Source organism: Colobus angolensis, unplaced genomic scaffold (genome assembly GCF_000951035.1).
Source record: "Colobus angolensis palliatus isolate OR3802 unplaced genomic scaffold, Cang.pa_1.0 Scaffold232, whole genome shotgun sequence".
Classification (NCBI taxonomy): Eukaryota; Metazoa; Chordata; class Mammalia; order Primates; family Cercopithecidae; genus Colobus; species Colobus angolensis.
The window spans coordinates 2,707,569-2,722,762 of NW_012115511.1; the positions used below are offsets into that span (position 1 = coordinate 2,707,569).

At 43.5% G+C, this 15,194-nt stretch overlaps 1 pseudogene; it reads right to left on the reverse strand.

Moving 5' to 3' along the window:
* Positions 1-271: 271 nt before the first annotated feature.
* Positions 272-2,865, reverse strand: LOC105513613 (annotated as a pseudogene).
* Positions 2,866-15,194: the final 12,329 nt, after the last annotated feature.

The following is a 15,194-nucleotide window of genomic DNA, read 5'->3' on the forward strand; positions in this document are numbered from 1 at the left end:
CAAAGCACTATAATAGTTTTTTAAAAAATGTTTTAAGCCTGAAAATAAAATGTTCTACACCCAAATCTCACAGCGTTTTACTAGGCGTTTCACTAGGCATCTTTAAAAGCATTGTAAGCAAAATACTAATTGCCCAAAATACAAACAGTGCCAAGGAAAAGCTCTGCTTTCTCATAAGACTCTTTCAATCCCATTGCATTACATTCACATCTTTTGCCAACTAGGGTGAAGAGCTTTGAACAGGTTTAAAAGAGTGCAGACTGCACTTTTGTTAATACTGTTTTGCTCTTAAAGCAAGTTCTTCATGCTGACATTTCCAATGTTGGGAAATACGAGTATTATTAGTCATCTTCAATCTTTGCATTAGCAGAGTTCCTGTTTCTCCATCTTGTTCTGAAGGATGAACAAAAGCTTGAGGTGTACACTTCAAAATATAAACTGCAGCACAAAGACCCCCAATGTTCACCCGAACTGTATCCACTTTTCACCATACACGTCACATGCCAGATAATGCTTTGGTAAAGCATTTCGCGTCCTGAGTACATCGTACAGCTTGGCCTGTTGTAGGTGTACACAGACACAACTCATCTCCCATAGGCAAGCTGGATGAAGGTTCCAGTTTCTCTTCTTGGATCCTATCCTTTTTCCAAATGGCAAATCTGCTACAGTAATATCCACAGAGCCAGTTCTCAATGGCAGATTGCAGATATCCCATTGAACAGCATCTATGGGCAAGCTTCCGGATGGTTAGCCTTCTTTAATTTGGCTCGTGGTCAATAAAGATGTGACATTGCTTGCTGCTCTATTCATAACCAGGGGATTATTATCACCAGAATATAACATGAAAACATTCAGTAGTCCCCTCTATTGGTATTGCCCACACATTGGATCGACTATTATAAGGTAGCAGACCACAGAGGCTGGGTATCCCAGGGGCAAGAGTTGATAGGTCCAAAATGTGCCCATAGGTCCAAAATGTGTGATATGTCTTCAGTGGAGACTCACTTTAGTTGACGCCATGCCCACAATGATTTCATTATCATGGATATTCAAAAGAATCGCAACATCAAAGTTGGTCATGTCGGCCTTCCACTTAAAATAGCCTTAAACATCATCCCCAGAATCTCTTCCAGCTTCATTTGAGGGAAAGCAAGGTTTCTCTCCTACTCTGTTGCACATGACTCTACACTTGACACTTGATACTGTTTCTTCTTTTTTGCTTTCATCAGTCTCATCTTTGCAAGATGCCAAATCATCACCTACTAATGTTGCTATCTCCTTTGATGGCTGGATTTTCACAATAATCTAAGATGTGTGAATCTAAAACATTGTAGTGAATGAACTCCTCTTTTAACATCTCTTTCATCTGTTTGGACTTCTTGTCCATTATCAACCTTACTTTTACTTGAATTCTCAATTATCTTTTTGAGCTTTTTTTTTTTCTTTTTTCCCTTAAAATCAACATTAATTGGCCGGATGCAATGGCTCACACCTGTAATCCCAGCAGTTTGGGAGACTGAGACAGGCAGATCACAAGGTCAGGAGTTCAAGACCAGCCTGGCCAATATGGTGAAACCCCGTCTCTACTAAAAATACAAATACAAAAATTAGCCGGGTGTGGTGGTGGGTGCTTGTAGTCCCAGCTACTCAGGAGGCTGAGGCAGGAGAATCACTTGAACCAGGGAGGTGGAGGTTGCACAGTGAGCCAAGATCACGCCACTGCACTCCAACCTGGCCAAAGAGCAAGACTCCATCTCAAAAAAAAAAAAAAATCAGCATTAATTTTCCTTATAATTAAAGTGTTTGACCATGGGAGTTTTCCAGCCAAGTCTTCAAAATCCTTTAGAATTTCTTTGTTTTTCTAAACTAGTAATCTTGAAACTCCTGAACAACCACAAGTTATCAACTGATCTCGGACAATAAACCTGAGCCAAATTTTCACTGAAATGACAAAATATATCTTGCATTGTTCTCTGCTGATTGTATGGTGACCCCAATTTGTCTCTCACTTCCATTCACAGCCGCTTGGTCAAAGCTGGCTCCAATAGTTGAAATCACCTTTACAAAAACTAAAACAGTGAGAAAGTTACAACAGTGAAAGGGATATGCCCTAACTGACTCCCTCTCGGTTCTAACCTCCAGGCTGCCCTTGTTTATTACTGGGCGTAGGATGAACTATCTTTGGGTAGAACATAGTTTAAAGTTGAACTTTGAAACAAAGCCAATAAAAGTCCTTTGCCAAATCAAATCCCTTACTTGCCTGGGGACAAGACTGCCGCTGTAAAACTAACAAATTAGCCACAAGATTAGAAACCATGGTTTAGGAGTCATGCACCCACAGGCTGCAAGATTCTGAACCTTCCCAGTTGCTCCTAGGGATAACATCACTATTGTAAAACCTAACATTGGTGCTGAAGATATTTTCTAGACCCTGTGTTCTGATGCACCAGCTGGTGCCACCCAGGCCAATAATCTGGCTCAACCTCTTCTGTGATCCCACCCAGAAACAAAAGATATCTAGAAAAACCCACTTTGACCCCCTGTGACTTCATCTCTGACCCATCCAATCAGCACTGCCTACCCTCTGGCCCCCAACCTGCCAAGTTATCCTTAGAAACTTCAGTCTCCAAATTTTCAGGGAGACTGATTGGAGTAATAAATCCCCAGTCTCCTACACAGCTGGCTATGCATGAATTAAACGGTATCTGGACCACTGAGCAAAATGAATAACTGGGCAGTTACATAGTGACTTGAGGACGCTGAGCCTCACCTCTGAGGCTGCACTTTCTGTCACTTGTGCAGACCTCTGGTTCTCATGCAGGTTTACAGTTAGGAGCTGTTAGTGGCTTCTTGAATGTCAGACATGTTGGCAGTGCTTCCAAGATCCCTAACACTGTCCCAGGCTCTGGGATCCAAGGATGGCCTTGAAGAGAGATCTTGGAAATATCTATACTGTCCTCATGCCATGCCAGGCATACACAACAGTGTTTAACACTAATTCAGTTTCTGCACCTGAGGAGCTCATAGTCACTGTGAATACAATCTTCATCTAAAAAAGGCAGCTGAAGCCAGTGAAAAGGACATGTCCGACTGCCACACAGATGCTTTCAGCTCCAGCATTCCACTGGCCTCATGTGCTCAGGTCACATGACTGAAAGCCACCTCCAGTTCTTAACTTTTCTACCTCTAGGTAATCCAAGATAAAACTTTGTTTTTTTGTTTTGTTTTGTTTTGCTTTGTTTTTTGAGACGGAGTCTCACTCTGTTGCCTGGCTGGAGTGCAGTGGTGCGATAACAGCTCACTGCAACCTCTGCCTCCCAGGTTCAAGTGATTCTTCTGCCTCAGCCTCCCGAGTAGCTGGGACTACAGGTGTGCGCCACCACACCCAGCTATTTTTGTGTGTGTGTATTTTGGTAGAGACAGGGTTTCACCATGTTGGCCAGGATGGTCTCGATCTCCTGGCCTTGCAATCCGCCTGCCTCAGCCTCCCAAAGTGCTGGGATTACAGGCGTAAACCACTGTGCCCGGCCCAAAATAAAACTTTCTCCCTGTCTCTTCATCTCTTTTCCCCTGAACTCATCATCATATAAATGGTAATTCCCTGGCTAAGGCCTAGGATTGTAACTGCCTAAGGGGTTCACCTTGCCCACTGCCTAGATAGAGCCAATTCATCAAGACACGGGAATTGCAATCCAGAAAGAGTAATTCATGCAGAGCTGGCTTAGCGAAGACCAGAGTTTTATTATTACTCAAATCAGTCTCCCTAGCATTCAGAGAGCAGAGTTTTGCTGTTGTTGTTTGTTTGTGTGTGTGTGTGTGTGAGTAGTTTCGCTTTTGTTCCCTAGGCTGGAGTGCAATGGCTGATCTCGACTCAATGCAACGTTCACAACCTGGGTTCAAGCAATTCTCCTGCCTCGGCCTCCCGAGTAGCTGGGATTATAGGCGCCCACTACCTCACCCAGCTAATGTTTTTTGTATTTTTAGTAGAGATGTGGTTTCACTATGGTGGCCAGGCTGGTCTTAAACTCCTGGCCTCAAGTGATCCGCCTGCCTCAGTCTCCCAAAGTGCTGGGATTACAGGCAGGAGCCACCTTGCTGGGCCCAGCAAGCAGAGGTTTTAAGGATAACTTGATGAGGATCAGGGGAGCCAGTGAGCCAGGAGTGTTGATTGGTCAGAATGAAGTCCTAGGGAGTCAGAGCTGTCTTCTTGATCAGTCAGTTCCTGGATGGGGGCCACAAGATCAGATGAGCCAGTTTATTAATCTGGGTGGGGCCACCTGATCCATCAAGTGTAGGGTCTGCAAAATATCTCAAGCACTGATCTTAGGAGCAGTTCTGGGAGTGTCAGAATCTTGTAGCCTCCAGCCACATGAATCCTAAACCATAATTATTTTTTTGAGGCAGGGTCTCAATCTGTCGCCCAGGTTGGAGTGCAGCAGCACGATCTTGGCTCACTGCAACCTCCACCTCTTGGGTTTAAGCCGTTCTCCCACCTCAACCTCCCGAGTACCTGGGAGTACAGGCATGAACCAGCACACCCCGCTAATTTTTGTATTTGTTTGTTTGTTTGTTTTGAGATGGAGTTTCGCTCTTGTTGCCCAGACTGGTGTGCACTGGCGCGATCTCAGCTCACTGCAACCTCCGACTCCTGAGTTCAAGCAATTCTCCTGCCTCAGCCTCCTGAGCACCTAGGATTACAGGTGCCTGCCACCATGCCTGGCTAATTTTTTGTATTTTTAGTAGAGATGGGGTTTTACCATGATGGCCGGGTTGGTCACAAACTCCTAACCTCAGGTGATCCACCCGCCTCGGCCTCCCAAAATGCTGAGATTACAGGCGTGAGCTACCACGTCCGGCCAATTTTTATATTTTTAGTAGAGATGGGGTTTCATTATGTTGGCCGGCTGGTCTTGAAATCCTGGTCTCAAGTGATCCACTCGCCTCCCAAAGTGCTGGGATTATGGGCATGAGCCACTGCACCCGGTCCTAAGCCATAATTTCTAATCTTGTGGCTAATGCTAGTCCTACAAAGGCAATCTAGTCCCTAGACAAGAAGGAGGTCTGCTTTGGGAAAGGGCTGTTACAGTCTTTGTTTAAACTATAAACTATAAACTAAGTTTCTCCTAAAGTTAGTTCAGCCTATGCCCAGGAATGAACAAGGACAGCTTGGAGGTAAGAAGCAAGATGGAGTCAGTTAAGTTAGATCTCTTTCACTTCTCAGTCATAATTTTGCAAAGGTGGTTTCAGGAAGACCCTAGCTACATTTATAAAAATCCAGTATTTAAGGTTATATCTCCAAATCTTTAAATCTAAAATAAGCTACATGCTTATTAATCTGTTGCACTTTTCAAAGAATGGACTGTGTTGGGACTCAAAAACTGAGACCCCAAAATACGGCACATTGATATGCTGAACTGAAGGAGAAACCTCAAGGACTCTCCAAGGTTCCCCACTCCACCATCGCTTCTAAAGAAGTTTAAGATTTTTATCTGCCTAAACTCCAGGGTCACCCACCAAAGAACAACTGGTTTTTCTTCCCCTCTCCGGAAGACCAAGAATGTAATCAGACCTGAACAGGCCCTTTCAGAAGATAAAGCCTGTCTCTCAGACTCATTCAAATTCTAAAGAGAACTAGTTAATTCTAAAGAGAACCTGTTAATCGCTATCCTCATCCATTCATTCTCCCTAGCAATCCTTTATTTCCCCCAATAGAGTTCCTCTTCTCTCACCGTTCCCATAACCTCTTTCATCAAAATCCAATCCCCTATTCTTTCTGTAACCTCAAGATGGTGTGGTGTAGGAGCTCATAAACCTCATCATGGGGATGGGTCTTCATTCTTTCTTTTTTTAGGCAAAGTTTCGCTCTTGTTGCCCAGGCTGTAGTGCAATGGCGCCATCTCAGCTCACAGCAATCTCCGCCTCCCGGGTTCAAGTGATTTTCCTGCCTCAGCCTCCTGAGTAGCTGCGATTACAGGCATGTGCCAGCACACCCGGCTAATTTTGTATTTTTAGTAGAGATGGGGCTTCTCCATGTTGGTCAGGCTGGTCTTGAACTCTCGACCTCTGGTTATCCACCCACCTCAGCCTCCCCAGGTGCTGGGATTACAAACATGAGCCACTGCGCCCAGCCAGGTCTTACCTTTCCACAACTGATAGTTGTTTGGACGAACGGAGGCAAGACGGTACACTTCCGGGTTCTTCATCCCCCCCCCCTCCCAACTTTTCCCCTCTCCCAACTTTTCCCGCGCGCGCGAAAATGCAGCCACCGCCCAGGGAAGGTGCAGACCAACCAGGCATGCGCCAGGTGACGTCAATCCAAAGAGACCAAGATTTACCTGGTCGCACCTGCGGAACGCCACCGACACGCCCGTGCCCCGCCTATTGCCCTCCCACTCCTAGAAAAGCCGCTCTCCGCCAGTGGCCACGCGGCCTTCCTCCAGCCCCACTGATGTCGGGATGCAGGAACCCCGCCCGAGAGCCCCAGGGGGTACTCTGTCGGCCTTCTTTGCCGGAGGCCGACAGACTTCTTCCCCACACCTTAGGTTACCAAAATAAACTTGCAGTTTTTCTCCTGACCTTTGCCTACTTGCTGGTTCTTTGGTGCTCGCTCTGGTGGTCTTAGAAAAACAAGTCAATAGTCAATTCACATTTCTTAGAAAACATACTTGCCTGTGTTAGATAGGAGTTCTAAATTTCTTTTCAAAGAATCAATATGTCAGTATGCTCAATTCTTTGCCTTCTACTTTTAAACTTAACTTCTTCATAAAGCAACATTTTTCGATTATCTGCTCCACCCTGACTCATTCCGATTACCTGATTACCTACTCCACTCTGACTCCGATTTCCTGCTCTCTTAGAATCATTTTTCCCACCAAACCACTCACCCTGTCACTCTCTTTAAATTAGCCAATCAGAGTTAGTTTAGCCTGTGTGGTCTAACCCTAGCCAATAGGGGAATGACACAGCAGCAGGGGCCATGTGCATCAGGGGTAAGAACCCCTTCCCCTCCCTTGTCCAAGTGTGTGCTCAACATTGCTCCATCTGTAAGGGCACACCATTCTATAGAAGTACATTGCCTTGCTGAGAATTAAAAAGAAAATTTTATATTTGAGTGCTATTTCTTTTGCGGCACCGAAACTTTATTTATAACAATTTGGGGGCTCTCCCTTGATAACATTTCCCTCCCGGGGCGGTCTCTGGTTCTCCCTCATGAGGAGGTCCACCCCGCCCCCTTGTGGTGGCTTCAAGGGTGTGAAATCAGGACCCACCCAGTGCGATGAATTTCTCAGCAATGCGGAGAGAAACTGGCCAGCAACCTAGCTTAAAGGATCCTCACGTACTGTGGCGACGACTCTGTGCAAAGACCAAGGAAGGAGATGTCGCAGGAGCTGGTAAAGTATTTCCTTGGTGGTCGGAACTAAGGAAAAAGCCGCAGGGTGGTAAAGCATTCCTTGGTTAGGACATACCAAGGAGAGAGAAACCACAGGGACAGTAAAGCATTCCTTAGTGGAGACTAGGGAAAGAAAGCCGCAGGATGTGGTTTAGTATTCCTTAGTCTTGGAGGTTAAAAAGAGGTGAGAAATCCCCATTGAGGTGGGGGCTCAACCTCAGAAGGAAGTGAGAAATCCCCACGATGGGGGGGTTGAACCTCAAAAAGAGGTGAGAAATCCCCATGGGGGGATTGAACCTCACACAAACCTCCAGTAGAAAGAAAAATATTCAGAACTCCCCTTTCCTTTCTTCTCTGGGGAAGAAAGAGTGGCTCCACTCCTGCTGGTCCCTCCCCTAGCGGAAGGGGAAGGAGAGGGAAGAACAGCAGCATAGCTGGCAGAGGGAGGGAAAGACCAGCAGAGAGGAAAGAGAGGGAGAGAGAGAAGCAGAGAGAGAGGAGGAGACAGAAAAATAGTCACAGAGAGAGAGAGAGGAAGAGACAAAGTCAAAGAGAGGAAGAAAGAGAGCTAGAAGCAGTAAAAACAGTGTACCCTATTACTTTAAAAGCCAAGATAAATTTAAAACCTATAATTAAAGGTCTTCTCTCTGACCCTATAACACTCCAATACCACCTTGTTGTCTGTTGGGAACAGGACCCAAAATCTAGCCATGAACTGGCCGCAAAACTGGCCATAAATAAAATCTCTGCAACACTGACATGCTCGTGATGGCCTTGACGCCCACGCTGGAAGGTTGTCGGTTTACTGCAGTGAGGGCAAGGAACACCTGGCCACCCTTTATTTCCCATAAGGAATACTTTTTGGAAATCTTATGAGTGACTTGCTGTCAATAAAAATGTGGGTAAATCTCTGTTCAAGGCTCCCAGCGCTGAAGGCTGTGACACCCCTGATTTCCCACTCCACACTCTATATTTCTGTGTGTGTGTCTTTACTTCCTCTAGCGCCACTGGGTTAGGGTCTCCAAGACCCAGTTGGTCTCAGCAGTTGTCAGTGTAAACAAGGGCGTAGCCCGAAAGCACTAAGGCCACTGACAACCTGAAACCACTGATTAGCTTTCCTAATCAAAAATCCTTAACCCAGTAACATGCGGATGGCCCAAATGCATTCAATCTGTAGTGGCAACTGCTTTGCTAGCAGAAGAAAATAGAAAAATAACTTTCAGAGGAAACCTCATTGTGAGCATACCTCATCAGGTCAGAACTATACTAAGTCCAAAAAAAAAAAAAAAAGCAAAAAACGTAGCTTACTGACTCAAGAACCTTTAAATTATGAGGCTGTTCTGTTAGAAAAAGATGATTTAACATTAACCACCAAAAATTCCCTTAACCCAGCAGGTTTCCTAACAGGGAATCTAAACCTTAATTAGCATACAAAGGTTCAAGCAGACCTAGGAGGAATTCCCTTCAGGACAGGAGGATAGATGGTTCCTCCCTGCAGTGATTGAGGGAAAAAGACACAATGGGTATTCAGTAAGTGATGAGGAAACTCTAGTAGAAGCAGAGTTAGGAAAATTGCCTAATAATTGGTCTGCTCAAACATGCGAGCTGTTTGCACTCAGCCAAGCCTTAAAGTACTTATAGAATCAGGAAGGAGCCATCTATACCAATTGTAAGTTAATATGGACTGAACTGGGTCTTATTAATAGCAAAGAATAATTGAAATCCCAAACTTACAAGGTTTTCAACAAAACTAAAGTTTGCTGAAAGTTAACAGTGTCACATGTATTATCCTAACTTCTAATCTTCTGGCCTTAGGCAGTGTAGTCCACAGACATGAAGGAAGTTGCATTGGAAAATAACGGTTATCATCTTTGAGAAAAAAAAGAAAAAAGTGGGGGAAAGAATTTATGTAAAAAGGAATGCTGTATGGTAAATGCTTGTCCTAAAATAAATTAACTGGTTGTTTAAAGGAAGAATAATTGAGAGTCCAACCTTACAAGGTTTTCAACAAAAGTGAAGTTTGCTAAAACTTTGCAAAAAGTAAGAAAGCTGAGGCATGTCGAAGAATTGTCTGTGAAAGTTGTGAAAAAAAAGTTATAAAAGCAAATTTATGCAAGAAATGTTGTATAATTTAAAAGTAATTAGGCCTCCTGAATGTAAAACTATTGAAGAAACAGTGCAAGGTGCAAGGTGTGTAAGGAAAGTAAATATACTTTTGATAAAAGGATTATAATGAGGCATAAGAATGTGGATTTTAAACTACATTAAAAGGTTAAAAAAATTTTTTTGTTTAAAAGGTTTAAGCAAGTTTCGAAACATTAATTTTAAAGGAAATTCTGTGTGTAAACATATTGGCTAAAGTTAAAGGGGTATCATCCAGTTTTTCTGTGAACTGGACATTAAAATTAAAGCACAACAGGTTTTTCTTAAAGCACGAATCTGCTCTTTAACAAAAATTATACAAGGTTAAAAAGAGTATAAAAATCTTACTTTATGGTCAGACATTAAAAATTGGATAAATGTGTCTACAAGGTTTTATTAAAATTAAGTTTATCATTAATCACACACTAATTTAAAGGTGAAATTTAGCTTATCTGGTATAAAAATCATACAGGAAGCATTGTCAAATATAAAACAGTGTCTGACTTTCTTTGGTCTAAAAACTAATAAAAATAGGTGCTAAAGGAAATTTCTCAGTAAGAAGACACCAAGGACTATAAAGTCCACTGCTGATGTCCCCACATTTAAAACAAAAGATCAGTTTCTTAGAAATTATATACTTGGTTTACCTTCCAATTTCCTTTCCCTCAAAACTAAAAGTCTTCTAGCACAGGTACCATGCCTAGAATTTCCGTTAAACTAGCACCAGCCTAAGGATCACCTTCTCATCAAAGGAAAACTCCAGCCAGTCTGTGCTGCTACCTTGTGCTGCTAACCACTGAGACTGCTGTTTGTACAGTGGAAAGGGGATGGAGTCGTCACACCAAAAGCACCGCCCCCTCCAGAGTCATGGGTCATAGTCCTGGGGGAAAACCCTACTAAACTAAAGCAAAGAAAAATTTAACTCTCTTTCATCTATTCTATTACTCTTTCTTCTTTCCTCACTCTATTGCCGACTATCTAGTTATTAACATAACCAAGTCAATTTCTCTTCAAACTATTGCATTTGATGCTTGCCTTGTTATACCCTGTGGGGACTTGCCAAGTCAAAGACAGCTCTCTACTTCAGAAAAGTACCTCTGTCCCTCCTGACTCTCCTGAGACTAGACATTAGTGAATTGGGACCATTCAATCCGGGGAGATTTCGATAAAGACCCCAGTGTCAACCAGGAGTCTTGCCCCGCGACATAGAGCTTTTCCACTGTAGTTTCTCCAACATTCTGTGGACCACTAAAGAGCAAGGATGGACTGCTCCAACCGGTTTTGTAATTTCCTAAAACCATACACTCATTTTACTATAGGGACAGCCAACCCCCAACTGGGGATCAGCTAAACCACTGCAATCCAATACAAGTTATTATCTCAAACCCTCAAAGTTCTTCCCCTTTTCTAAGCTGGTTCCCTTCTTTAAGCCAGTTTTAAGGTATGGGGGCTGAGGTTTCAGGACAGACCCTATTGGATTCTTTGAAATAAGTTTCTTTGATCCCCCACCGCCTACATCTTCCTCTAAGCCTTCTTCCCAAACCTCTCACAACTGAACAATTGCCCCTCCTCCATCTAATGATAAGACCAAGATAGCTATCGTAGAAGTTAAAGATTTAAAACAAACTTCGGCAATTAAGACAGGATACCAAGATGCAAACACCTGGTTGGAATGGATCAAATATGCCATCCGCACTTTAAACAAAAGCAATTGTTATGCTTGTGCGCATGGCAGGCCAGAGCCCCAGACTGTCCCCTTTCCACTAGGGTGGTCATCTAGTCAACCGGGCATGGGCTCCCTGGTAGCTCTTTTCCAGGATTCTACAGCCTGGAATAACAAGTTGTGCCACGGTCTCTCTCTGCTATATCCCAAAGTCCGTCATGCTGCGGGTCAGCCCCCAAGGGCCATCCAGCCTCTATCTTCCAAAACCAATTTTACCTTGTGTCTCCAATGACAAGGGGAAATATTAGGCATTCCTTGGAGACTTAACAGGATTCAGTGAAGTCTTGCACTTCTAAGAGCTGACCCATCAGTCTGCCCTTATTCATCCCTGAGCAGATGTATGGTGGGATTGTGGAGGACCTGTACTGGACACTCTGCCAAATAATTAGAGCAGTTCTTATGCTCTAGTCCAATTGACTATCCCTTTTACTCTGGTCTTGGAAAAACCACACATCATAAAGCAAGAGAAGCCTCTTATGGGTCTTTCGACTCTCATGTCTATTTAAATGTAACTGGAGTCCCACAGGGAATACCAGATCAATTTAAACCCCAAAATCAAATAGCTGCAGGATTTGAGTCAATATTTTGGTGGGTGACAATTAATAAAAATGTAGATTAGATAAACTGCATCTATTACAACCAACAGCAATTTATTAACTACACTAGAGATGCTGTTAAAGGAACAGCTGAGCAATTAGGGACTACTAGCCAGATGGCTTGGGAAAATAGGATAGCCTTAGACATGATATTAGCAGAAAGAGGAGGAGTTTGCGTCATGATTAAAACTCAATGTTGTACCTTCATCCAAAACAACACTGCCCCTGATGGAAGTATAACAAAAGCATTGCAAAGTCTGACTGCTGTGTCCAACGAGTTAGCCAACAACTCAGGGGTAAATGACCCCTTTACAAGATGGCTAGAAAAGTGGTTCAGTAAATGGAAAAGAATAATAGCCTCAATTCTTACTTCCCTCGCAGCCCTAATGGGTGTACTTATTCTTGTCGGGTGCTGTGTCACACCATGCATCCATGGATTGGTGCAGAGGCTTATAAAAACAGCACTTACTAAAACCTCCCTTAACTATTCCTCTGCCTTATCCAGAGAAGCTTTTTCTTTTGGAAAATCAAGCAAAACAACTAAGCCAAGACATGTTAAAGAAGTCTGAAGAGAAATAGCTGTAAGGAAATGCATGAGGAGGGTATGTTAGATATGAGTTCTAAATTTCTCTTCAAAGAATCAGTATGTCAGTATGTTCAATTCTTTGCTTTCTACTTTTAAACTTAACTTCCTCGTAAAGTGACCTTTTCCAATGACCTGCTCCAAACTGACTCATTCCAATTACCTGCTCCACCCTGACTCATTCTGATTACCTGCTTCACCCTGACTCATTCCGATTATGCTCCACCATGACTCATTCCAGTTACCTATTCCACTGTAACTCATTCCGATTACCTGCTCATTCTCCACCCTGACTCATTTCCTGCTGTGCCATAACCATTCTTCCTGCTAAACCACTCACCCCATCACTCTCCTTAAATTAGCCAATCGGAATTAGTTTAGCCTGTGGGGTCTAAACCTAGCCTACAGTATATATATAGGGGAACGACACAGCAGCAGGGGCCACATACATCAAGGATAAGAACCCCTTCCCCTCCCTTGTCCAAGTATGTGCTCACCATTGCTCCATCTGTAAGGGGACACTCTTCTACAGATGTACATTGCCTTGCTGAGAATTAAAAAGAAAATTTTATATTCGAGTGCTGTTTCTTTTGTTGCACCAAAACTTGGTGCTAACTGGAGTCAGACTACTGGAGTCAGACTACTGGAGTCAGACTACTGGGCTACTGGAGTCAGACTCTGCCTCAAAAAAAAAAAAAAGAATTCTGCTGAACAATGAGAACACCTGGACACAGAAAGGGGAACATCACACACCGGGGCCTGTTGTGGGGTGGGGGGAAGGGGGAGGGATAGCATTAGGAGATATACCTAATGTAAATGACAAGTTAATGGGTGCAGCACACCAACATGGTGCATGTATACATATGTAACATATGTTATATAACATTGTAACACACCAACATGGTGCATGTATACATATGTAACAAACCTGCACGTTGTGCACATGTATCCTAGAACTTAAAGTATAATAATAACAAAAGAATTCCCTCTGCTTCAATCCTCATATATTACCTGTAAGTGTGATGAGAAGCACACTTTCTTTTTTTTTTTTTGAGACGGAGTCTTGCACTGACTGTCGCCTGGGCTGAAGTGTAATGGCATGATCTCAGCTCACTGCAGCCTCCCACTCCCGAGTTCAAGCGATTCTCCTGTCTTAGCCTCCCAAGTAGCTGGTATTACAGGCACCCACCACCATGCCCAGCTATTTTTTTGTATTTTTAGTAGAGATGGGGTTTCACTATGTTGGCCAGGCTGGTCTCAAACTCCTAACCTCGTGATCCACCTGCCTCGGCCTCCCAAAGTGCTGGGATTGCAGGCATGAGCCACCACGCCTGGCCCGAGAAGCACACTTTCATGCATAATCTGTCAAAAATTTATAAATCTATGGGCACAGTGGCTCATGCCTGTAATCCCAGCACTTTGGGAGGCCTTTGCAATGAGCCTATATTGCACCATTGTATTCCAGCATGGGTAGTACAGCAAGACTGTCTCAAAAAAAAAAAAAAAGGAAAAGAAATCCCTAGGATTTCTGTTCACCAATAAGGTTCTACCCAAAGACGAAACCAAGAAGGCAGTCCCATTTACGACAGCTACAAAAAAATAAAATACCTAGGAATATATTTAACCAAGAAGGTGAAAGAAATCTACAAGGAAAACTACAAAACACTGATGAAAGAAACTATAGATGAAACAAACAAATGGAAAAACACCCCATGCATGTAGGCTGAAAGAATTAATATGGTTAAAATGACCATAGTGCCCAAAGCAATCTGCAGGTTCAATGGAATTTCTATCAACATTATTTTTTCATAGAATTAGAAAAAACAATTCTAAAGTTCATACTAACAATAAGCACGAATAACCAAAAATATCCCAAGCAAAAAGAACAAAGCTGGTGATATCACATTTTCTGACCTCAAAATATACTACAAGCCTATAGTAGCCCAAACAGCATTACACTCATAGTGTATAAAAACAGACACATAGGGCCAGGTGCGGTGGCTCATGCCTGTAATCCCAGCACTTTGAGAGGCCAAGGCAGGCAGATCATGAGGTCAGGAGTTCAAGACCAGCTTGAGCAACATGGTGAAACCCCATCTCTACCAAAAATACAAAAATTAGCCGAGTGTGGTGGCGTGTGCCTGTAATCCCAGCTATTCAGGAGGCTGAGGCAGGAGAATCACTTGAACCTGTGAGGGTGGAAGTTGCAGTCAGCCAAGATCGTGCCACTGCACTCCAGCCTGGGCAAAAGAGCAAGGCTCCACCTCAATAAATAAATAAATAGACACATAGATCCATGGAACAGCATAGAAAATCCAGAAATAAACCCACATACTTACAGCCAACTGATTTTTGACAAAGTCGACAATTTGTTGGTTGGGCATGGTGGCTCACCACACCATTTAATCGCAGAGTTTTGGGAGGCCAAGGCAGGAGAGAGGAATGCTTGAGGTCGGGAGTTCTGGGAAACATAGCAAGACCCTGTCTCTACAAAAACTAAATAAATAAAAATTAGCCAGGCATAGTAGCATGAGCCTGTAGTCCTGGCTACTTGGGAGACTGACGTGGGAAAATCACTTGAGCCCAGGAGGTCGAAGATGCAGTGATCTGTGATCTCACCACTGCACTCCAGCCTCGGTGACAAGAGTGAGACCCTCCATCTCCATAATAAATAATAATAAAGAGCCGGGCGCGGTGGCTCACGCCTGTAATTCCAGCACTTTGGGAGGCCGAGGTGGGTGGATCACGAGGTCAGGAGAT